Source organism: Diadema setosum, chromosome 12, assembly GCF_964275005.1.
Source record: "Diadema setosum chromosome 12, eeDiaSeto1, whole genome shotgun sequence".
In the NCBI taxonomy this organism is placed as follows: Eukaryota; Metazoa; Echinodermata; class Echinoidea; order Diadematoida; family Diadematidae; genus Diadema; species Diadema setosum.
Window position 1 is genome coordinate 12,623,705 of NC_092696.1, and position 24,781 is coordinate 12,648,485.

The following is a 24,781-nucleotide window of genomic DNA, read 5'->3' on the forward strand; positions in this document are numbered from 1 at the left end:
TTCTTTTTCTTGGGAGGGAGGGGGGGGGGGGGAGGGAGAATTTGCATTCAACTTAGCCTTTTGTCAAGGCCCTCTCGCTGTAATGGGCGAGCGAAGCGAGCCCAGCCGAGCGCGCCAGCGCGAGGGCCTTTTGAGATCTGCTTCACACATTATTATTCATGACACGTGAACCCTTCTGAATACTCATTTTAATGGCTTCCGGTCAACCAATGGAATGGCGCGCTCCCCGCATCCTCAGCCTTGGTGTTGTCATGCCTGTTCGCATGCATCACTGACCACCCGAGGAGGTCTGCCACGGAACTCTACACACTCTGTGTGTAGAGTTCTGTGAGGTCTGCGGCAGCGGCGTGCATTCGCTCTATTCAAATCGGGTTCGAGCAGACAGACATGCTGATTGGTCGGTCGACTTTTGCTCCCGAAATCGGGGAGCAAAAGTCGGTAATTCAAAGGGCTAACAAAAGGATGCGAAGCAGATCTCAAAAGGCCCTCGCGCAACCCCACTCAGCTGGGCTCTCTTCACCATACAGCGAGAGAGCCTTGACAAAAGGCTACATTCAACTGAACTGTCTTGAGAAATAACAGCGTGAGAATTATGTAGGAGTATTATATTTTGTACAAAAATACTCTCATCCGAATCATATACAAATCAGTGAGAGTGGCCCAGCCCTTCAAAAAGAGAAAAAGAAAAAGAAAAAAAAAAACAACACACACACACACAAAGTCACACACACACACACATGCACACAAAATGTGTGATAATTCACACATCTAGAGTAACTTGACTTATTACAAGAACGCAATAGCCAAGGGAACTCGGCTTAACATTAGAGTGTGTGTTTGTGTGTGTGTGTGTGGCTGCAGAGAATAGCATAGTGAACCAATTGGAAGTGTCAGGGGACAGACATTGTATGTTTTCTCTGGGGAAAGCTCTTTGCTGCAACATCTCAAGAACATATTTCATGAAAAATTAAAAAAATAAAGATAATTACATTATGTTGTATAATTGTTATTAGGCCTATTTTATGATTTTTTTGTTTTCCAATTTTGATGTAAACCAAATATAGTTAGTCTTTGGAATTTTTTGGGGTAATTTTCACTAAAACCGATATTGAATTGAATTGAATTGGACTACTACAACAACAAAAATAACAGGAACCCCCAAATTACTGGTGATGTTTATGGTGGCTTTAAAAATAACGAAGTCTCCTAGCAACTTTCATCCTAAGGGCCCGGTCCCACTTGCGTTTTAGGAAGATTTGCGCTTGAATTTGTGTGTAAAACTGGTTTATTGGAGAAACATGCCTGTATGAGTCGGCCGATATCCGCACACATCCACAATTATCTGCAGAGGCACGTTTTTCCATTGCAAAGATTTTTGAGCTGCACAAAATTTTGGCTGTGGATGTTCAGCGAGTATAAACCAATTTTGTGCGTAATTTATATGCAAATCTTCCTAAACACCCGTGGGACCGGGCCCTAATGTTGCAGTTTCTCTAAAGAAACCCTCATTTTTTTCCCCTCTGCAGACTGTGAATCATTCCTCTGTATGAACAGTCTTTTCATTTCATTTTTTTGTCCCTCTCTGGATATGTTTTATTTGAAGTATGTAGGTTGAAATAAGTGGCTTTGACTTTTAGTCAGGCAGGGTACAATTAAAATCAGCTTATCGGTATGATTAGACATAAGTTCTGTGACCCTTCCGTCCATTTCCTTGGCCTTGGATTTACTTTATACTTGAACGCGGGTGGTATAAAGGGTGAATTACATAAGATAAAGTGTATGGATAGAAAGAACAGACAAATCAAACAAACTTTTGAGTACGTGGAATTTTGCCCTGACATAATACAGTGGATGATATGTAGTGAATGCAGAAATATTGATTAATGATGATATCACTTATGAGTAAAAAGTAAAAATTTTCATTAATTTTCGTTGATTAATTCAGTGCTTATTTATGTTGATGTATAGGGCAATTTGTCAATCACTTGCAAGTAAAATTTTTGGGAAATTCTCTATAAAAGTGTCCTCTTTAGCATCAATATACTGTACTACTGTGACATCACATATTGCTGCAGTCATTCCGATCCAGCCATGATAGCACGCAGATTCAACCAAACCTTTAAAAATTTATGGCTATTGTACTGATTGTCTGGTTTTCCTAGAACTTCACTATTGTATTGCGCTTCATGTATTATATTTCTGTCTCCACTGTGAAATCCACCACTCTATGCTTTGGGTATGCTCTATCTCTGAAAAAAAAAGTGCAGAGCATGTACTGAAAAAGAAAATCCAAAACAGTTGGTCGTTGTGTCAAAAAGTGAAATACAATCTGTGCTACTCATAAAAAGCAAACATGAGAAACAAGCATGATGCTGAATGTGATGTGTGATGTAGACCAAAAAGTGAAAAAGCGAAGATGTCAAATTTGATGTGATTTCTTCTTTAGATGAGAGAAGAAATTGAGAAAGTGTCTTGAAAACATGACAATGAAATTGGTTTTTATTGGACAAGAAGGAGGGAAAAAAAGGATGTAGTGTCATGAAGCAATACAAATTTGAAGAGAGGATCTTCCACAGTTGTGACAAAATATCACATTTTGGTCCGTCTTTTTGGAAGGAAAAATGGAAAGATGGGAGTCTGGGAGAATTGTGTTGTCATTTCAAGGGGTGTGGTCAGTAATGCTTGATATGAATATTCATGAGAAGCTGAACTCTGCCAGGGATCTTCTCCGTGTGATTAGAGTGAGTTCTCTGTCTTGTAGCGGTGTGTGAACTTGGCACTTTGGTGAGCTCATGGCAGCATGACTGCCAATCCCACTGCAGTCAAAGGCATTGAATGGCTGTAGTGTGTATGACACTATACACAAGGAGCTCTGCATTGCGAGGAGCCCACCCACGTACTGTTTGGTTGCATGTCTTTCTGTGTCTGTACATTCACAACACCACACACAGATAGACACACACACACTGATACACACTTGTCCGACACTGATCTAGATTACCAACATGAAATGCAGTCCCTGCAAGACAACATGCATACACACACACACACACAAGCCCTCAATCCTGTACACTCTTCTGCCTTACACACACACACACACACACACATACACAGATGCTAATAGACAGGCTTAACACACGAGCTTCAATGGAACAGACTGTCATAGGGAGTAGTTGGGGGCGTGTCCACAAGCTCTGAATATTCATCAGACCATTCAGCTTTTCTTCTCATTATGCGTCAAAACTGTGGCATTGCCTGGGCAGAGTGCAATGTAGATGCGTTCGGGGCTTGGCATTGAGAGAAAGAAAATAAAGGCCCCGTTGTTTTCTTCGGATTTCACCAGTGACGGATGAGCAAGTCTTTTTTTTTTTTCCTTCTCCTTCTTCTCTCGATCCGTCTGCCCTCACTGGCATGCTAGTAGTAGGCGGCGGATGGTTACAGCTCGCGTTGTAAACGAAGGACAAAACTTACTTTTTAAATGGAGTGAGAGATTCGGAGGTGACTTTTCTGAGCCCTGTCGAAATACATCCAGCTGAGAGGACGTCTGCCCATTTTGAGCAACGGTATAACAACCCAGTGGAATACTTACTTTAGCTAATGAATATTCATGTCATCATCATTATCATCATCAATGACAACATAATAGGGAGGAGGGGAAGTTGATCAATATTCATTGTCTTTGCCTGTCTATGGGGAAAAAAAATATATTTTGGGGAGCACGCGTAGTTGCTGTTTTTTTTTGACAGGAGGGGGCCTCTCATTTATAAAGTGTAATTGTGTCGATATTTTCTTCGAGTCCAACGGGCGCTATCCTTTACCGTTCTAATTTTCAGACCGACTGAGACGTCGTGGCGTGGAAGGCTCGATATTTTTACTGGCAAAGCTGTGGTAACCCCCCTGCGCTTAGGGTCGACGAGGCGACTACTGACAGCCTGCCACGGAGCGGACACTCTGGCAACGACGGCAGAGGAGAGCTGTGGGTCAGAGGCACTTGTTGAGTGGCTGCTGGGTTCAAGACTCCACCTGGAAAGAGAAAATTTCAATGTGACTTGTGAAACATCTGCCGTGTTTGAGGTATGTACTTGCAAAGTGCATTTAATTACTGTTATATGATACTGTATCTGCCATTTAATACACTGATGAAATTTGTTATTAAGGCATTATGATTGTTTTTTTTTTGTGACTTTGTGGCGAAACCACTAAGTGTGGCTTATTATTTTTAAGAATATATCCCATGTTTACAAATGCTGAAAATTATCTTCTTCTTTTTTTCTATTGAAAATTATCTACAATCAACAGGGCCCTGTTTTATGAAGAGTTCTAATTGATTATATAGTTGATTTCTACCTTAGGTCTATGGCAGCTTGTGTGGTCAGGGAATTTACAATCGATTACATCTTTTGATAAAACGGGGCCCAGGAATGCCATTTTTCAGGTAAGAGTCTGAATTTAGGCCCTAGTAGTATCAACGTTGATGCCCTTTCATATCCATGTGCAAAGTAGCTTTGTGTATGTAGCATCATGTATATCAGGCCCCTCTCATTTCATTCTAACTAGCATCCCTGTATCGAGATATCACATGTCAAATCCGAATGTGTGCAACCTGCGAGTACAGCCGTGAGATATAAAAAGAAAATAAATGGACCGAAAAATGCCTGGAATTTCTTTGAATTTGGGGCATTGTGCACTTGCCACAGAAAGGCATTCAACTGGCAAGATTCATGTTTTGGCATTGAACATGAATGGAATGTATTGAACATACTAATCTCATGACTCATCCATCATAGCAACAAGTACACTTTCTGTGCACAAAGACAAAAACATTTTTGTCTTTGTTTTTGTTTCTGAAGCATGTCTTCTTTTTTTGTGTATTAACATGTGCTAAAGGTATTATTTATCATTTGCAGATGAAAAAACAAAACACCCAGTTTTAGTGTTTTAACACAGTTCTAAAATGTGAGTTAGGGATAGAAACAACCAGTGTAAAAATTTTGATCAGTATAATCAAAGTTTAAAGTATTGTTAGAATGCAAAATGTGAACAATAGTTTTGATAAAATTGTTTGTTTAATAAAATGTCTGTAGTAATGGTTTATTGAGAAAAATAGTGATATTTCCTCATATTTAAAGATTCATTACGAAATTTTTCTATGGGTAGGATGTTTTGTAATTCAACTGATCTACACATATGCATCAAATGTCATAACTCAAACATTTTTAAATCACTGCTCCTAATGGTAAACAATAACTTTTAAGAGTTGATAGTACAAAATGTTAAGTTCCAGAACTGGATTTTCCTACCGATTGCTAATCATGAGTGATTTTCCATGCATTGACTTTGCCACAAACCACATGGCCCGTCTATAGTGTTAACTTGTTCTTCTTGATGAGTGCACAGATATTCAAGTGTAAATGTGTATTGCAACCTTCATTGCAAAAGTGCAATACGTGACAGTTGAGACTGGGCAACGTTGGTTTAGAATAAAAGCCATTCACATTATGTGAATGCACCTAGAATCAAACCAGACTTGGTTTGAAAAATATCTCTGGACCATGATAGGTCGAACATGATATGAGAAGTGTACAAGTATTTAAGTTTACATATTAGTCTTGAAAAAAGCAAACAGTAATAAAAAAAAAAAAAACCCACACCAAAGGCATGATACTCCATTAGCGTGAAAAATGTCTTACATCATGTTTGAGAACAAGTTGTTTGCAAGTGATATAGGCCTGAAACATGAAAGTGATTGTCTTTTGCTTCTGAACATGCGATTCAGGAAATGGAAACTCAAAACTCGCCACAATGGTCCGTTAATGTGCCGTGGCTATCAAAATTAGATATGCTACTGTGCCCAGTGTCACGGGAATCGAGCGTCCATTGTGTTCTCTTCAAGCGGGATTTTATTGTCTCACTGTGCCACTGTCATGCTCACCACAAGCAATGGAGAACATATCTTGTGAAACTGATGCATGTATTAGCACGTAATGCTTTCAGTGTATTGTCTCCTTAAAATGGACATTTGCCTTGTACACTGCGCCGTGTGCAATGCAGGATGACACCTCTCACCAGAATTAGTCCATCGAGTAAAAAGGCGAGCGATGAGCTGCTTGTAATATTTATTTTGTGGGTTTATACATGCAGCAACTCTGCCCTTTATAGAACTTTGTCAATTTTCAGAGTATGGATTCATTAATGTCATTCATGTCTGTAATAAAAAAACAACAACACACAAACAGAAATATCCCCATTGATATCTACTTATGTTATTGATCGCAAGTGATTTTATTGGTTCCTTGCCTGTTTAAAGTATAGAGCCCTCTAGGCAAGCGGGTGATATTTGTTTTATAATTTCCCCTGGTCTGCCTCATACAGCACACGTGGCACTCTCCCTCCATTATGATCTGAATGTTGTCATATTTCTGCCCCACAAGTTAATCTTTCTTCAGTAGTATCATCCATATTTCAACCCTACCATTACTACCAGCAACCAACTTGTGTGACATTCACACTGGCTTGATGAGGATTCCAAAAAAAACCCCTCTTCTTCCAAATACTTTTCTTCCAGAATATCATTCTTCAAGCCCAAAGAAAGCATGTATACAGTTAGATTGCGCATACTTTATTTTGTAGAATGTTTACTGGTTTTGCAAGCTGTAGATTAAGCTCTGTTCATTTTCGTTCTATCTCTTTTGGAAGGGATGACATTCATCACATGATGTGACGCATTCAAAGGAAGTCGTCATCACAGATAGTTGTCATCTTTCTAAACTATTTGATTCCAAATTAATCAAATCATATCATTTTAACCTGTTCCATTATATGATTGAGGGGATGGAGAGATGGGTTAGATGCTCAAAACTTTAGTGTCTGTAGAGAACTGACTTCAATTTTGGCGTCATGTGTGCATCCGTCCTAAATTGACGACGTCATCCAGTCTCTCTGTTCAGATAAAATATCCACACGCCTGCAAGCTCAAGACTACGCAAATTCATAAAAGATTGTATACTGAACATTCTTTAAAGGTATTACATACCATTTGCAGTCTATGAAACAAAAACCCTGCTTTAGTGCGCCAAATAGCTCTACAATGTGAGTTAGGGATAGAAACAACCAATGTCAAAATGTTAATCAGTATAATCGATGTTATTTATTGTTAAATATAGGCCTACAAAATGTGAAAGATAGTTATAATAATATTGTTTTGTAGAATAAAATGGCTACAGCAATACTGTATGGTTTATTGAGAAAAATAGTGATATCTCTGTATATCATAGGCTTCATTGCAAAATTGTTATATGGTAGAATGTTTTGTGCTACAACTGACCTATACATATATGCATCAAATTTGATAACTCAGAACATTTTTAAAATTGCTGCTCGCTATGGTGAACAGTACCTTTAATCAGTTTTGAAATAAAAACAAACCAATGTGTTGTTTGAAAAACAAACCTGGTATACTCAGAAAGCACTACAGTTGTGTGATTCGCAAACGAGGTGATCAGTGGTATTCCAACAACATCGTAATAATGAGATGAAACATTTGTATTGTTCGTCCGATGCCATTGTTCATCCTATGTGGGCACAGTTGTTTTGAGATCTGCCATTGGTGTGTAATGGCTATACCTTCATGATTTTCTCTACATGTACCACTGCATCATAAAACCAAAAAAAAAAAAAAAGCAAGATGTGGATTTTTAGTTAACAGCAGGTTCTGAAAGAGCAGACTTTGAGCTTTAAAATGATGTATAACTGAATTCAAATGGATTCTCCTAACCTATATAAATACAGGAAAGAAAGCACTCACTCTGGAAAGTGTGAACTGACAAAAAGAGGCTCAGAAGTACAGGGTGTATTCAAGTGCTTAATCTTTACCAAGCCATGCTAGCTGTGCGAAGACTGGAACAAAAACAGGATGTAAACCACCGGAGCTATGACAATGAAGGGATTATCAGATTAAGCTGAAATTAAGCATACTTTATCAACACATTCTGTACACGATTAATGCCAACTCTCAAAGCAGTAGCATCATCCTTTCTAAAGTTATTGGAGTTGAAAGTGAAGACTATGGACAGGGTTTTTAAGAAATGAAAAGGGGATTCTATAAAGACACACCTTATCACACTATTCTACCAAAAAATGTTTGAGAAAAACTGCTAACAACACACTTTCCTGTTCCTTTTATAATCCAAAACTTTAGTATAATGTAGAAGAAGACTTGCTCTTTCAGAAAATATGAAAAACTCAAGATTGGCTGGGTTGACCTGTTTCACCTATTTTCAGTCCTCACACAAAATCAGTGTGTGTGACTTTTTGTTAGTTTTGTGATGCACGGTCACATATGGTTTAAAGATACCTCCAGAGGATTTAGACTTTCACATTTGAAGAGCTATGAATTTGTTATGCTGAATCCCGAGTTTCAAAATTTATAGTGATTGGGATGAAGAATAAGAATGTTGTCAAAATTTATAACAAATCTCAATAAACAAAAATGATGATATGGCAACTTCACCATAAGAATGCATGAATTGGGGCTCAAGGAAGCAGAACAAAAGACTAAAGCCTGAAATTCTAAACAGGTGCACTTGTTCAAAAGAAGCAGGTGGTATTTGGACGATAATGAACATTTACATTGCTACATTTCTGAAATGTGTTAGCCTCTATGTCATCATCCTTGTTCAGTCTAATTTGTTTTTTTTTAAGGTATTGTTTTCTCTGCTCAAGGACCACAATAATTTCCAAAAAATCTATACAATGGAGCTGTCGATGTATGTACTTCATGATGTGAAATTATGAAAATTGTAACGACTTCCCCTTTAATTACCATTTTGTAACATAGTCTGTATAATATGCAAGATCAGTGCAGAGTTTTTGTTTTTTGTAGTGTAGATTCTGTACAAACATTATATACAACAGTGATTACTGTGAAGAAATTAAGTGGACAATGTAGTACATGGCACATTTTGAAACATATGAACAAAACATCAATAACCCCCCCCCCCCTAAAGAATATCAGCATGTGTTTCACATTGTATAAAATTAATGCTGCTCGAAAGGGATGTAGACAAGTATTGAAAACACGGGCAATGACAAGGTGATTGTGTGAGGACGGATGTGTAGTACACGTGATACATCCAGCGTACAACGGGATATCACATTGGGCAAAAAAGAACGTACCCCATCTTTCACTTTGGGCGCGATCCATCATACCTCGGGGTGAATGGCGCTTATTTTGAAGGGGGAACAATTTATGGTATGGCATTAGCACTTCTAAGTTACCTCTCTGTGCTTTTTTCTTTGATATCATTCTTTTTTTTTTAAATTTTAAATTGAATGGCAATGTTCGTGTAGTGTACAGTGGTGTATGAATCTTGACCTGGGGTTGGGATGTTTGTCTGTGCGGCAAAGAAATGAAAGAGAGAGAAAAAATAATGGGCAAAAAGTAGCCAGGGCTTGTGTTTTTTATTCTCCTTGTGCTTTTTGCACTCTGCTGCCCCATTGTTCCTGTTGTCGTTTATCTTTCTCCGTCTTTCTTTCTCCATCTTTTATATTTCTCTCTTTCCTTCTCCCCCCCCCCTCTCTCCCCATTTTCAAATTTTAACCTTGCTATTCAAACCCTCACATTCACTACATCGGCAAATAGAGTTTATTTGAATGTAGAGTAGAAGCTGGTATATATGCTTTCTCTGTCTGTCTTTTTTTTCTATCTCTCTCTCTCTCTCTTTAGTTTCGTGTAGGCATTCCTGACTCTTATGAAGTGATGTTGTGTACAATTACTGATTGTGTTACATTGTGGATGGAAGGGGCATAAAAAAAGGAGAAAAAAAAGGGGGGGGGGGGAGAGAAACTCATAAGAAAAGAAAGCTTTATTCTGCAGTTCTATTGCTTTTTATCACACACCCTGCATCCAAGGATCCTTTCTACCTTTCTTTCATTCTTTCTCTTTTCTTCTTCTTCTTTTTTTTTTTTGCATGATGTGTACTCCCCCACAGCAAAGGAAGAAAAAAAAATGATAGAAGAACAAAAATGACAGAAAAAAGGGGGTAAAAAAGAAGAAAGAAAGAGAGAGCGCAAGAAAGAAAAGGAACAAAAAGGGAAGAGAAAGAATGGACTGGCAGTGTAGAAAAGAGTGAGGAAATCAAAGAGAGGCAAGTTTGATTGTAAATTTACAAAAATCAGTGCGTAACAATGGGGTGGAATCTCTACCATGCCACCGGCCCAGAACAATGCCCGCCGCCGCCCATTCATGCCCTGGGAATTAGTCTTTGTATTGCAGACCCGCACGCATGCACACACAGTATGCCACACACACACACATACATGCATGCACAATAAATGCCCTCTTGGAAACTTAATAACAAGTAATGTCTGTGTATCCCCTGTGAGAGTGAGTGGATGGGGGGGGGGGGGGGGGGGTGGGGAAGAGGGAGGTAGAGAAATTGAAAAAGCTATGCATAGATTTTTGTGACCACAATGCATGTTGTATATATACTCGAGCAAACCCTCCCACTCATATTTTATAATCTCTGATATCTTTTTTTTTTTTTCAAGGCAAAAAGAACTGAAATACTAACTGTTCTGCTTTCTGGAAAGATTGTATGTATACTTCCCCCATGAAAAGTAACTTATGTCAGTGCAGTTGACTCTCCTTTCGAGTAACATTTCAAGAGAAATTTAGTAGCTCCGCTAAAGCATCAATAAAATGAAAGAACACTAACAGTGTGTGCTGCAGTGGCCGACTTGATGTAGTTCGTGCTTGTGCGACAGCTAGTGCCATATTTTTTTCTGGTTCAGCTAGACTTTGGGGAGTTGAGACAAAGAAACATAACACACAGACAATGAGACAGATGGAAAAACAATCTGAAGATGAAACGGAAGTGTCTTCCAAGCCCAAAGAAAAAAATTTTTGCTGCTGCTCTTTGAAAAAAAAAATAAAGAGAAAGAGGTTTTGAGAGAGCAGCTATACTGTTGGGTCACTCAACAGATCAGACAAGTTATGAAATACTGACAACATGGTGTTACTGCATGGTTTGGCTCTTTGCTACTTTACATGACGTCTAAAAGTTACTTTGTAGGAAGTTTCCAGCCTGAAAAGTCATATATAATATCCCTTTTTGCAAATATCGTGAAATTTTTGCATGGCAGAAGAATAATGTCTCCCAACAACATGTGTGAAATCTTACCATAATGCACCTCAGAGTTTTTAAAAAAAGAATTTTATGAAAAACTATATATAAACCCCATGTCACTTGAGAATACGCTCTCCTCTTGTGCCAAGAATAATGGTTGAATTTTATTCTTGGTCCAAATAAATTTGCTGGATATCTAGATAGCAATGTTTCCCCTCCATCGTAAAGAAGTTTCCAGTTGCTAATTATAAGGAAAAGGTCTGACTTCTTTACCTCTTACACTATATATCAGCTTATGAAAGTCTGAATCTTAATTTTCGGAGTTGGGAAAGGGACAGACACAGTTTGAATGCTGGTCACAGACAGGCAGAAAAACGGACAGACAGTTGACGCCCACACACACACAATCGTATTTGCACCGCGGAACTTCTCATGTCGCTCGCTTCCTTGAGGACCGGCATTGCGAATCCTATTCCCAGAAGATAATGGGAGAGTTGAAAATGCAGCTTTTCTCCCAATAAACTAAATCAATTTTGATCTCTTTCAAGCCTTTTATTTCTTCCTCAGCAGTCCAGTGGCTGAGATTTCCTTGGCTGCCCAGATTGGGCAATGTAGCTTAGTATTCAAATCAAATTTCCAGTTGCTTGAAACTACAATGATACCATCATTATAAACTTTGATTTCAGTTCGATGGATCACATTAAAGGACAATTTCACCTTCATAGACATGTGGGTTGAGTGAATGCAGCAATATTAGTAGAACACATTAGTGAAAGTTTGGGGAAAATCGGACAATCTGTTCAAAAGTTATGAATTTTTAAAGTATCTGCGGAGTCGCTGCCGGATGAGAAGACTACTGCAGTGTATGATGTCATATGCGTACAACCATATAAAGAAAATAAAAAGAGAATTTCACAAAACTTCACTTTTTGAATAAAGTGCACATTTCTTCGACTTGTTACTGACATATGTTAAGGGTAATATTATTCCCCCTGCCTTCTGAAAGAGAGAAGTCAAGTGTTCTTTTGTTATGCGAGAAAAGTGAAAATATGTTGAATTTTCTTTATTCTTTCTTTATATCATTGTACTCATGTGACATCACAAGCTATAGTAGTCTTCTCATCCAGCCTTGAGTGAGCAGAAACTTCAAAAATTCATAACTTTTGGAAGGATTGTCCGATTTTCCTCAAACTCTCAATGATGTGTTCTACTAATATAGCTGCATTCACTCAACCCACATGTCTATGAAGGTGAACTTGTACTTTAAATGAGAACATTTAGCGGCTGCCCTGTCCAGCAATGAAATCTCACCGTTTGGCAAGTGAAATGAATGGACATTTGGCTGGTGGATATTGTCGCGGAACGAGTGCTTGCAAAAAAATAGTGATAATGTGCATATGATAATTTTCATCTTATCTGCGTAATTTTGATTTGGACAATTTAAACAAGAAGTGCTTGAAAGCAAGTGTTAAATGTTCTTAGAGGTTCTAAGAGACAATAGTACTTGAAAGATCTATACAAATAAGGCGCGGTCAGACTGGTAAAAGATTGAGAACTTTAAGATCGCGATCTTAACGATGTCAAAGTTATGCCGTGAAACTTCTCGCAGAACTTCCCACTCCAAATAAGGATATTTCCCCCACCCCCTCCAAACTTCTCGATATTTTGCCAGAGTGACCACTAGAAACAGAAACCGCACAATTTTTGTCATGTGACCATTCCATCACCTATTTTTCGGTTGGTGCCTCCGAAGCGAACGGCTATTGCGTTGTACAGGTGTTCATTGTTACGTGACAATCACAAGCCGGCAGACGGCGCGCTCTTTTCTTCTTCCTTGCACACATGCACTTACAATGTAGTGTCCAAAACTTCTCGATGCAAAGATCAAGAAGTTTGGGGTGCCTGTGTTACTGGACAGCAAAAGATCGCAAAGACTTTGCGATCTTAAAGGGCAAGTTCACCTTCATAGACATTTGGGTTGGGTGAATGCAGCAGTATTAGTAAAAACATCAGTGAGAGTTTGAGGAAAATTGGACAATCCGTTGGAAAGTTATGAATTTTTGAAATTGCTGCTCAGTCACGGCTGAATGAAAAGAACTACTATAGCTTGTGATGTCACATGTGTACAACGATATAAAGAAATAATAAAGAAAATTCAACATATTTCCATTTTTCTTGCATAACAAAAGAACACTCGACTTCTTTCTTTCAGAAGGCAGATACGTCAGTAACAAGTCGACGAAATGTGCATTTTATTCAAAAAGTAAAGTTTTGTGAAATTCTCCTTTTATTTTCCTTATATCGTTGTATGCATGTGACATCATACACCATAGTAGTCTTCTCATCCAGCAGTGACTGCACAGACACTTTAAAAATTCATAACTTCTGAACAGATTGTCCGATTTTCCTCAAAATTTCACTGATGTGTTCCACCAATGTTGCTGCATTCTCTCAATTCTTATCTATATGAAGGTGGACTTGTCCTTTAAACTTCTTGATCTTTTGCCGTTCTGACCATGCCTTCTGTGGAACTTTAATGAATTTTCAAGGAAAAAAAAATGTTTGGAGAGTTTGCAAGCTGTATCCGTAGTAGCTGCAATATGTCCTTCACGTTTGTTCTTTTGATACCATACTTACGAAATGTTGCAATATATCTTTCAATGCCTTATTCTTTCTTGGTAGCAGGAACAGATATTTCTTTTTTCCCTTTATGTGTGAAGGACATAGTCTGATGTATGACCAGAAAGGAAGGAATCCACTCAGACTGTTTTGTTGGCAGTGCAATGATACATAATACTTGTACAAGTCATAAATTCAGCATTTAAAAGAATAGTTACATAGTTGTAGAAGAAGCCCATTGGGTTCAAGCATAGGTAAAAGTGCATGTGTGTACATTCCCCCTTACGGTTTAATAGTAATTGTTGTCCTTGTATTTGATTGTATGTTCACATTAATTATATTGACATTGTGTTGTCCTTGAAGACATACTGTCATTCTCTTGTTTTGTTTTGTTTTCTTATTTGCTTTTTTTTTTCCAGTGGCACAGTGATGTACAGTAGTTTATGAGAGTCACTGCTTCTTTGATTTTTTTGTTTGCTTGCATTCTTCTCTGGACAAATTTTGCCGAAAAAGGAGTTAAAGGCATAATTTACCATTTGCAGGTAAAACAAAAACTCAGCATTAGTGCTTCATAGTAGTTCTAAAATGTGAGTTAGGGATAGAAACAACCACTGTAAAAATTTGAATTGGTAAAATTGATGTTAAGCAAATAGTTACGTTCAGACGGCAGGCCCTAACCTCAAGGTTTAGCTCTTGCCCCCTAACTACGACATGTGTCCATTTATCTATTTATTCTTTAGTCCAACCCTGTTGGACTCGCTTACAGGTACTCTTTTTCTCTGTCATGGTATGCAGAGATAGCACTGCACTCATGACTTTATGCCTTTATGAAGACATTCGTCGTAAACATTTTTTAGCGTCGGAGAAGAATATAGAATACAGTAGCGAGTTCAACGTGTTCAGTTTCAGAGATCAACCGCATGGGAAGAAAAGATGATGTTGTTGTGTCGTGCGTCATAGGTTTTTCACGTGTAGTGTATTTGTGGTGTACGTTTGGGAGGTTGACCCGGAAGCAGAGGGAAATTGTGGGGGATGGAGTTTACGGCAAGGTCACTCTTAACTTCGAGTTCGTTGTTTTTTTGTGTCCACACGGTGCTTAACTACGAGTGGGGACCCCCCCCCCCCCGTCTTGTGGTTAGAGCGCTAACCATAAGATTTCTTGTGGCTCAAAACATCGAGCAAACCTCGAGGTTTGCTAACTACGAGTACGTCTTCACGGTCCCTAACTACAAGCTCTAACCTCGAAGTTTCCTAACTTCGAGGTTAAGGGCTCCCGTCTGAACGTAACTATTGTTAAATATACAAAATGTGAACAATAGGTACAATAAAAGTGTTTCCAGACTAAACTGTCTACAGTTATGGTTTATTTTGAGAAAAATACAGATATCTCCTTATATTTCAGGCGTTATCGTAAAAATTTTACATGGTAGGATGTTTTGTGGTACAACAGACCTACACATGCGGTAAATGTCATATCTTGAAAAAATTTTTAAATCACTGTTCCCAAAGGTAAACAGGACCTTTAAGGGGAGATTGGACAGAAAGGAAAGGTGTATAGTCGGTCCAGCACAAAACTCATTTTTTTCTCTTTTTTTTTCGTGATCAGCTCTCAACTTAGCTCTGATCATGCTTGGTTACCATTCCTTACACTGCACAATAGCCCTTTTTTCTCTTCTTTCAATTTCTCCTCATTCTTCTATCTTTTTTTTCTAAAATTTTCTTTATTTCTGCAGGGGGGGGGGGGGAAGTACAGAATAGCACCTAAAAAAAAAATCTACAATGTACAGAGGATCTCTTCTATTTCATACTACACTGGCTTTTTATGATGACGTCTTTTGTGTCCTGTATTAGGACAGTGCAAAACACATGGGCAGGCAGCGGCTCTTGTGCATTGTTGGATGTGGTGACAGAATGGGGGTGGGGGGGGGGGGGGAGAAGGGGTGTAGGCTCGGGTAGAGGATAGGGCGTGAAGATTGATATTACATTGTGCAGCTTTATGGTTGAGTTCTCATGTCAAAAAAAGTATTAAGGAAATGGTTTTACAAAGACACGGATGTGCTGTGATGCCGATCTTTACATAGTAAATATGCATTAGTTGAACAGTTAAATGAATGTAAATTAAGAGCATAGGAACATGACATTAGGTGAACACTTAAAGGTACAGTTTAGGCCTACCTTAGGGAGCAGTGATTTAAAAATTGTTTGAGATATCACATTTGATGCATATGTGTAGATCAGTTTTATCACAAAACATCCTGCTATGTAAAAATTTTGCAATAAAGCCGGAAATATAAGGAGGTATCACTATTTTTCTTTATAAACCATAACTGTAGACGGTTTAGTCTAGAAATATTTTTGTTACCACTATAACTATTGTTAATATTTTATATATTTAACAATAGTTAACATTAATCATACTGATACAAATTTTTACATTGGTTGTTTCTGTCCCTAACTCACATTTTAGAATTATTTTGAAGCACTAAAGCTAGGTTTTTGTTTCATCTGCAAATGGTAAATTATGCCTTCAAGGAAGAAGTCAGATTAGATGAACAATTAAAAGAAAGAATTTATAATAAGAGAAGCTTCTAAAAGGTAAAAGTTCATAAGTTTAGATGAAATGTTCAAGAATACAGGAATAAAAGAACATAAAGAATGAACATAGGATCAGATGAAACCTGTAACATTTGTATCGTGATTTGATATAATTTTAAAGCCTTAATAGATAAGGCTTAGTACGTTGGCATGTCCTGAATCGTGAGATTAAACATGAGATTAGATGAAACTTTAATACAGCATTTGTATATTTTGGGCTGTGAATTTTATGCGGAAATATATACCTCGGTCACAATTCAATGCTGGAATGGTTGGACTGCTAAGGAGTGTGCGGAAGGTGTCAGATATATGGCACAGTATGGCACTCGCAAAGTGGTATTCTTTTTTTATTACCTGTTTTTTTTTTATTAAGCTGACTCAGTTTTCAGATTCACCACCAAAAGCTATCAAATATCTAACGTGATCTCTGCATTCGAAATTGTGTGAATTGCTATACAAAAGATATCGCCCATTGCAGGAGGATGAACGTTTGGGATTCTATTTCATGTGGCATTTCGAGGCGATGCTAACCATCACAGGTTCTACTGTTGCGCGATATGAGTCATGTATACTAAACATACATTTCCCTGTCAGAAATATCTGAATTTTCTTTTACACTAATCCCTGTCAATTGATCGTTTTGTATGTAGTGATTTTTTTATCTGCATTTTCAGTAACTGTCCTGAAGTGGTTTCTTGAAATGGTAATGCCACATTATTTTCAAATTGGCTGAAATGTTTTAGAGTAGTCCTGGTGTTTTCGTTTCTGCGAATTTTGCGTTTCAGTAGGTATGCACAAGATTAAAGGATAAGTTCACCTTCATAAACATAAGGATTGAGAGAATGCAACAATATTAGTACAACACATCAGTGAAAGTTTGAGGAAAATTGGACAATCGATGCAAAAGTTATGAATTTTTTTTTTTTTTTTTGTTGGAACCGCTGGATGAGGAGACTACTACAGCTTGTGAGTCATATGCATACAACAGTATAAAGAAAATATAAAAGAAAATTCAACATATTCTCACTTTTTCCCATAATAAAGGAGCACTTGACTTGCCTCTTTCTAAAGGCAGGGGGAATAATATTACCCATAATATTTGTCGGTAACGAGTCAGGGGAATGTGTACTTTTTCCAAAAGATGGAATTTTGTGAAATTCTCTTTATATTTTCCTTATATTGTTGTACGCATGTGACATCTAAGTTATTCATACACTGCAGTAGTCTTCTCATCCAGCGGTTACTGCACAAAAACTTCAAAAATTCATTACTTTTGAACGGATTGTCTGATTTTCCTCAAACTTTCAATGATGTGTTCTACAAATATTGCTACATTCTCTCAATCCTTATGTTTATGAAGGTGAACTTGTCCTTTAAGAACTAGGAAAATGTTGCCCTCTTTTGATTAAAATACATACATAATGTAATATATTGATATGATGCACACAAAATCATCGTTTTACCTGTTGTACTGTTATGATTACACTTCCAGCTGACTTCACATATAAAGGAGAAACAGTGAACAAGATTGATTGCAGTGAGTGTGGATGGGGACATTATGTGTAAAAGTTTGTAGGTTGCCAAGTTTATGTAGTGTCATTGAAATCCCCAGATATTCATTTGAATTTTGATGAGGCGTTGCCTTACTTTAACTGTGATCATTCTAAGGCCTTGCTTTCTCAGTTTCAGTATTATTTAAATCCTTCTTATTTCTTATACAGTATTATTTTCTTATGTATGAATTTTTGCCTAGATATTACATGTTTTCTTTGGATTCAGTTGAAATTGGCTTTCCTTTGAGAAATTTCATTTTCTCTGACTGCGTGGGCCCTAGCACTTTCTAACATCATGCTTTATTCTGCAGAATACCCCTTCATACAAATTGCAGTTTTGAACACTTTTAATACAAAATGCACGTAATCTTGAATGTGTTAAGACCATGGTAAATTGATACTGCCATTTATATTAAAGAGAGAAAGGAAAAAAAGTGTCCTGACATAATGTATGTGGAATTGTTTACACTGCGTGTTTTCAGTGGGTGGCTTCTTGCAGTGAAAAACAGAGGAGGCAAAAAGAAAAATAAAAGTCGCCCCCTGCTTAAAAAGTAGGCAGACTTTGCGAAGTGATGGTCCTCCATCCACCCACCTACATTGCCATGACGACATGATAAAAGAAAGAGCCGGAGAGAAGGGACTGTGCGGTAGAAAGGAGAGACGAGCGGTTGCATGCTCGTGAATCTGGAAGAAGAGTCGTCATTCGCACACAATCGAAACAAGGATGGGGAAAAACATCCTCATTTATTAGCCTGTCACAAGGAGCTATCCCCCCCCCCCCCCCATTGTTTTCAAAGCAGTGCTAATTGTCGTAGGGAATGCAGTCCCCATAGTGTTTACACTCGTGTCCTCTCCGGCCGAGGGGAAGATGGGACGGACGCCAGGATTTTCCCCAATTCTCTATGAATGTGAAGCTTCCGAAACTGGAAGGTAAACATCGAAAAATGCTGGAGGATGGTGGGGGGGGGGGAGGATATAAAAAACAAGAGAAATAGCAAAATCAGATTGCATTGACATCCTGATTTTTGCAGCTCTGGTCAGATTGGAAGGATGAATCCTCTTTCAAAGGTATTGTCTGCCAGACAGAGAGAGAGAGAGAGAGAGAGGGAAAGACCGTTTGGCTTTTGTCAAGTCGATCTTGCAGGTGCTTGAAGTCGTTCAATGAGTTCTTTATCACGATATCAATAATTCTAGCAAGAGTACTCGTCCTGCGTCTTCACGCTGGACCTAATGTGCTAGTTGTGATGTGGAGGGATCATTCTTAAAGAAAGACCAGTGGATGCAAAAAAGGTAAAAGGTAATCATAGCAGTACTCATGTGATTTCCATAGTTGGTTTGCGTGATGCTTGTATTCTTCGAAGTTATAAACTGATGATTAGCAAGTTAGTTTTAAACCTTAACGCATGTCCATGTGACTTTCAAGGACATCCCCACGGGATGATTGAACCACAGACCTGAAAGAAATACGCGCGTTATTCAGCACAAGCGATAAACCCAATAATGTGCGACAATACAGTAGTGCACAATATGCACTGGAGGTTGACCCGGAAGCAAAAGAAGAATAGGGTTCATAGAGTAGTCATGCAATCTTTCAAGTTCTAAACTACAACTTAGGACTTCCCCCGCAGCTCGTGGATAGAGTGTAAACCCAAGAAATCTTGTTGTTCTAATCATCGACTAATCTGTAAGCTTGCACACTTTCGAGTGTGTCTGCACGGGGTTAACTACGAGCTGATCATCTAAATTGAAAACTTCAAACTTATCTTTAGATGAGGAACATCGTATGAACGTTACTTTTTTTTCATAGGTGGCAAAGCATCGAAGCATGATTTTGAGATGGATATTGTTGGAGAAATAAGCCGTTGTTGCTCTGATAACGTCTCCATTACCCTTTCTACAGCGTTTCATGATCAATTATTGTGTTCTTGAATAGTATGCTGTTCTCAGCAAGCTGATTCCTTGTTGTGTTAAAGGTTTTATATGACGTACAACTGCACATTGATTTGTGTTGATTCATGATACCCTCAACGTCGCTTTTGCGGTGAAATGAATATCTAGAAACTATCCATATGTTTAAAATGATTTTTCTTCTATTTTCGTTCAGATTACATAGATACGCCCACAAAAACCTTCCACACCAAGATTCTGGTTGTGACCTCATCTGTCAATCATTGCTAAAGTACTGATATGATTACCAAAAGACATTGGAATGCACCCTCCCCGAGACTGTGCATAATTTGCATGTTCCCTCGCCATGTCTTTTGTTTGTCACATTAATATCACAGAAATGTGCAAGTTATGCTGAGTCGAGGGGAAGGTGCATTCCAATGTCTTTTGTTTAACATATCAGTAATTTAGCAATGATTGACAGATGAGGTCACAACCAGAATCTTGGTTTGGAAGGCTTTTTTTTTGTGTGTGTGTGTGGGCATATCCAAGTAATCTGAAGGAAAATGAAATAAAAATTATTTTAAAATATATGGAATGTTTATAGATATTTGTTTCACCACAAAAGTGATGTTGAGGGTATCATGAAACAACACAAATCAACATGCATTTGTGTGTCATAAAACCTTTAATGTGTGCGGGACATTCTAGATTTGCCTGACCGATATCATTATCTTGTGACCCAGGCCGACAGAGTTGAAACTGATTTCCAATTAGTTCCAATACACAGTCAATCTCTGAGTTTCGATTGATATCAATCTTTAGACCATTAACACCGCCAATTCGAGCTCTCTGTATATGAATGTAATTTTATGGGACTGTGAATCGCCATGTGATATGTGTCTGAAACATGGAATTTGCATCATAGCAAGGATCTTTAAAGGACGAGCTCACCTGGATATACATGTGGATTGCGAAAATGCAGCAGTATGAGTTGAACACATCAGTGAAAGTTTGAGGAAAATCAGATAATCCGTTCAAAAGTTATGAACTTTTGCTGTTTCAGTGCCGCCATTGCTGGATGAGAAGACTGCTAAAGCTAATGATAATGTCACATGTGTAGAACGATATGAAGAAAATGTAAAGAAAAATCAACATATTGTCATGTTTCTTCCATTTTAGGCAGGGGAAATGATATTACCCTTGTCAGTAACAAAATGAGGGAATCTGTTCTTTTTAAACATAAGTATGAAATTTTGTGAAATTCTTTTTATACTTTCCTTATATCGTTCTATGCAGGTGACATCATAAACTATAGTAGTGTTCTAATCCAGCAGTGACTGCGCAGAAATCTTAAAAATTTGTAACTTTTGAATGGATTGTCCCTTTTCTTTCTCAGACTTTCACTGATGTGTTCTACTGAAGTTGCTGCATTCACTCAATCCACATGTACATACCACCGTGAAGGTGAACTTGTCCTTTAAGATTTTTATGAATGGCAGAATATGCTATCAAGTGTTGATCATTTACATCACACAAATGTACTCCCCCCACATACAGTATGTGACTGTAATCATATATATATAAGCATTGTCTGTGTAATATACACCTATTGCTATGTCAAGTGCCAATTTGCAGAAAATCATGTCTGCGAAATATGAGGGACATAAAAATTGGCAGGACGGCCCCATATGGAATGGAATGAAAGAATGCCTGTTTTTGCAAATGTTATAATGTGTATGGGGAGAGGTGATAATACATCTTTTAATGGTTTTTTAATGCTTCTTCCCTTAAGGTTGCCAAGACATTATTCAACAAGGAAGTAACTTCCAAGATGGATGAATTTTGTTTCTGTTAAAAGCAGCTTATCAATTTTGTTGCACGAGCTTCAATTTAAAATGCACACTTTGAGCTCATATTAGCGAATTGGCAAATTTTAAACACAAAAAAAAAAGAGAGAAAAGAAAAAGTGGAAAGTGAATGAAGGTGAACCAGTGATTTGCTTAAAAAAACAACAACCTGAAATGCACAATTGGAGAGCAAAGTCTCGCATAATTTTTTCTCATCATTGCAGCTGATTGACAAATTGCCCTTCATTGGTCGCAGAATTAATCAGTGTTTTAGTAGTAACAATGATCTCTCTTTTTCTTATTCTATTGTTTTCTGCAAAGCAGGACAAGTTAAGTTATTAGTATATTATCTTGGATGAATACATGTACATCCCAAAGATTGTTAAAGATCATTCCACCAGCCTCAGAGGTATGATCCTCCTCAAGTATCTGCTTTTTGTTCGCTGTTAGAAATCTTCCTTAGGACCGGTAGGGCGTGGAGGGGGACGGAGTCTCGTGCATCAGCCCAAGTGCAAGGTGCACAGAACTAGGCCCCTGCACCTGGCGGGCGTCTGTGGACCGCCACCCTGTGGGCCTGGTGGGGAGGGTCACCCCTGCACCCCTTCAGCTACCACAAAAGGTCAAGTGCTCCTTTGCCGACTCCGGGTCTAGTCTGTTCAGCCAGGACCCATTTTTTTGACCTCCCCCTTCCCTCCGCCCCTCCCCCTTTCTCATTTCACACCCATGCCCCTTTCACCAGCTGAGGCAAGGGAATGACTGCGTACCCTGTACAATATTGATATCATACTTGAAACAGGCAGGTTGAATAAGCAAGAAGAGAGGATAACTGAAAAAGGAAACGCAGGTGGAAATCCAATACTTGGACTTCTCTGGAACAATAACAAGAGACACAAGTGCTGAGTCCAAAGATGAACTTCAGAAAAAAATTATCATGTGCAAGAGCTTGTTTCACTGTGAACAGAAGGGATAAAAAAAAATCCTTCTGGAGTGGGTATCCCAGTTAAAACTCTCCTCAACATCACTCCAAACCCCACACCAGCCCTGCAGTGGGCATTCGTGAAACTACGTAGACTCTGGTGATATTTGAATGCACATGAGAGATAATTGGACAGTTTCTTCATGTGGACTGGAAACATTATCTGTTCAGTCTCCTACCACCCCCACCCCATCTTAGAAGACAGGTTAATAGAAGAGGAAGATGGCAAAGAATTAAGTGGGGCTTCTGGAGCATGGCAACATCATATACTGGTTTGCTTCGCTGCGTGTGCATATCATGCAGCTCTCTCGTGATGATTTTGCTGCAGATATACACTTGACTAGCATTTGATGTTACCTCGAAGTATAAAGGTGCAGTCACAAGTTACAAGAGAGGACAAAAGGCCTAGAAGTCAAGACTAATGTCATGCTGAGCTGAGGTGGATGGTGGGCGAGTCAAGACAATGGGCGCATTGTGGATCCTTGCCTCAAGCGCTGCAGCTAAAATGACATCAACAATAACATATAACCGCAACAGATAAGCAAAAGATCTGAGAAAGCAAAATGTCAGAAGATATCGAGTTTCATAATTATGTCTTTTGCTGCAGTTGAGAGGGGCCAATTTGTACTTCTTGGCACGTCCAAAGCAGTTTTCAGTTTAGGAAATGATGCTGGTTGTCATGGAAACACAACAGAGATGTTAATGAGTGTATCCATCCTCCTCCTCCTCCTCCTCTATAATATCTTCTTTTGCTACGATCTTTGCTGGCAAGAAACCTTGATCACGTCATCTTCTCCCGCCCCTATCAAAACAGATTGCTGATTTATCCCCTCCCCCCCCCCCCCCAAAAAAAAAAAAAAAAAAAATAGTCCAGCACTCCTCAATTCGCAGAATTGGAGTTTGCCGCACTGGTTAAAATCCATTGGAGGACCAGTGAATTGAAACGCCCTTTACCCATTGTGCAGACATTATGTCAATAGTGTAGCATCAAACTTAATCAAAACTGCACAAAAGTTGTTCAGGGGGCATTTTTTTTTTTTTTTTTTTTTTTTACTCAATGCCTCAAGCTTTCGCAACAGCAGACCATGATTGTGATAAATATGTATATAAATGTATATTATCCTTGATTTTTATTTGATAGCAAATCAAAACATGGAATTTAAACTAAGGCAATACAGTGCGATGTGATATGAAACAGAGGTAAACATGTAATCGTGTTATGTTTGATGTTTTTTTTTAATCTACTCGTGGTACAGTTTAGAAGTAGGCTATAAAACTTATGTACAGGTCCCTAATAGTTTATCAAGATTTGTATATTGATTTGATGGTTATGCTTGTTTTGTTGCGCACACTATACATAGACTGAAAAGAATCCATTGTGTTGTTAAGTGATAGGGATGGTAGCAGTGGTGGTACTAGTGGTAGTGGTGGTAGTGGTAAAATGGGGGGGGGGGGGGGAGGGGAACTCTGTTACCAGCAAGAAAAATACTCTCTAGTGATTTTTTTTTTTTCTCGCTGTGGGCGTTGAGTAGAGCACATTTTCATTAAGTGTCCATAAATCAGAAACGTGCTCGCCTGTAGGAACAGATTAATATTTACATATGCCACAGATTATGGAGGACGCAGAAACACACCATACATCTCCTCCTATTCTGTGGCTGTTTCTTGGCCCCTTCAGCTCATGATCTGTACGTAATATATCTATTCTAACATCAAGTTTCTTGACACAATGGAGAACCATCCTTTCATGACAAAGAGAAAGGCATCTAGTATCTTTGTTTGAAGTGCTGCTTTACTGGAGTGCTCACTTATGCTAAGCCCATCGCCTTTGTTTTTCTAAAACTTTGTCATGCTCGACGATTGTGCGCACTCAAAACTGCTTGACGTTGGGCAGAAATCACTTTCGGAGCTGCTCGGGGCGGCGTGAAATCAGGGACAATTGCTTCGCCTTTTTTCGGCGTGGCAGGAAGAGCAGCTTGCAGTGTGGGGAGTAGAGAGCTTCAATCAGTTCGCTTCAAAATCACAGCGGTCCCAAGTTCTCGAATCTTTCATGAAATGATAGTTCCCTGGTGCTCTGTGTGTGTGTGTGTGTGTGTGACTGTCTGTTTTTTTTATTAGTGTGTGTACAGTATGTGTGTAAAAGTGGGTGTTTGTATGTTCTTAATGTATGTATGT

At 38.5% G+C, this 24,781-nt stretch overlaps 1 protein-coding gene across 2 annotated transcripts in view; it reads left to right on the forward strand.

Annotated features, from left to right (window-relative positions):
• Positions 1 to 24,781, forward strand: part of LOC140235955 (transcription factor Sox-6-like) — a 171,610-nt gene that overhangs the window by 39,561 nt on the left and 107,268 nt on the right. For both annotated transcript variants that reach the window (XM_072315949.1, XM_072315950.1), the window contains exon 2: positions 3,834 to 4,074. The gene's annotated coding sequence lies outside the window, so the exon portion shown is untranslated. The remainder of the gene's footprint in view (positions 1 to 3,833; positions 4,075 to 24,781) is intronic.